The 1658-nt window shown below is 36.5% G+C and overlaps 1 protein-coding gene across 1 annotated transcript in view; it reads left to right on the top strand.

Moving 5' to 3' along the window:
- LOC109328755 (probable histone H2A variant 3) overlaps positions 1–1658 on the top strand; it is an 18708-nt gene that overhangs the window by 2898 nt on the left and 14152 nt on the right. The window lies entirely within an intron of this gene.

Here is a 1658-nt window from a genome sequence, read left to right as displayed (position 1 = left end):
TTAGATCAACATACCTTACATACGTGGGTTTTCGTCCTTGAAACTTAGCCAAACGGGTCTCTTGCAGAATGAGCGAGTAGAATGGGTCACCACGGTCCCGAGTGCAGGATGAGCCAGCTTCCGGTCTTCTTCCACGATTGGCAGGAGTTTTGAACCTTTTTGGGCGACTTTGCTCCATTGTTATGCAGAAACCGAATTGATGTTGGACCAAACAAAGAAGGAATGTGGCAAACCTAACTGATTTGGGGAAAACGGGAATGAAGTTAAATATGGATGAAATTGGAGATTTCTAGGGGATTAGAGAGGGTTAGGGGTGAGGTTTATCTAGATTAATGCACTTGGGTCAGTTGGCTCACAGTTACAGAGACTCAAGAGCAAGAGGAAATAGAGAAAAATGCCGAAAAAACGTGAAACCGAAGTGTTGTCTGCACTTAAACTGCTGGTTTTAATCGATTAACGGGCATGGTTAATCGATTAAAATCATATGAAAAATGATTTTTCAAAAAACTGATGCCCAGGTAATCGATTAACATTAAATGCTTAATCGATTAAACACGGTAAAAAAAAAGTTTTTAGCTAGCAGAACGGTTTCAACTCTTTGGGACTTATGCATGCATTCTAACGGATTAATCTAAACATATGTAATCACAAAAAGAAGTTATCATGAGATATCATTTTGCATTTTAACACATTTCATTTAAATCAAGAGACTAATAAACATATAGAGGCAAGACATAAGCCAAACATCTAGACAGTTTTAATCAAGATATTGTTCATCAAGAATTCCAAGTTCTCTTCTTAGAACATAGAAAGTATCCCGTGGAAGGGGCTTGGTGAAAATATCTGCTAACTGTTTAGAGGTTTCAAAAAATTCAAGCACGCAGTCACCTTTTTCTACATGATCACGTAAGAAATGATATCTAATTTCTATATGCTTGGTTCTAGAATGCAAAATGGGATTCTTAGGTAAAGACTGAAATCTCGCACACATGCATACATTAAACATGATATCAGGTCGGCTTGCAGTTAAGTAAAGTACCAATTATACCACGATATTTTGTTACCTCTATTGCTTTTCCTTTTTCGTCTTTATCTAGGTAGCACGCAGATTCCATAGGAGTGGATGCTTCCTTACATTTATCCATATCAAATTTCTTAAGTATCTCTTTGCAATATTTAGCCTGATGAATGAATATCCCACTTTCTAGTTCCTTTATTTGAAGCCCCAAAACGAATGTGAGTTCTCCCATCATTGACATTTCGAACTCCCCCTGCATCATCTCAGAAAAATCTTTACAGAGAATATCATTGTAGATCCAAATATTATGTCATCAACATAGATTTGTACAAGTAATACATGATTTTATGATCTACGAATAAAAATCATTGTGTCAACCAAGCCTCTTTCGAACCCTTTTTCCAAAAGTAAGATACTTAGTCTATCATACCAAGCTCTAGGAGCTAGCTTAACACCATAGAGTGCCTTTTTAAGTTTGTAAACATGGTTCGGATATTTAAAATTTCAAAACCAGGCGATTGGTCAACATAGACTTCTTCTTGAATGTAGCCATTCAAGAAGGCGCTTTTTACGTCCATTTGAAATAATTTGAAATTCATAATAGATGCAAAGGAAAGAAGCATTCTGATGGCCTCTAATC

This window comes from Lupinus angustifolius, chromosome LG15 (assembly GCF_001865875.1).
Source record: "Lupinus angustifolius cultivar Tanjil chromosome LG15, LupAngTanjil_v1.0, whole genome shotgun sequence".
Taxonomy (NCBI): Eukaryota; Viridiplantae; Streptophyta; class Magnoliopsida; order Fabales; family Fabaceae; genus Lupinus; species Lupinus angustifolius.
The sequence above is the reverse complement of the archived record's forward strand: the minus strand, read 5'-3'. Positions and strand labels throughout refer to the sequence as shown.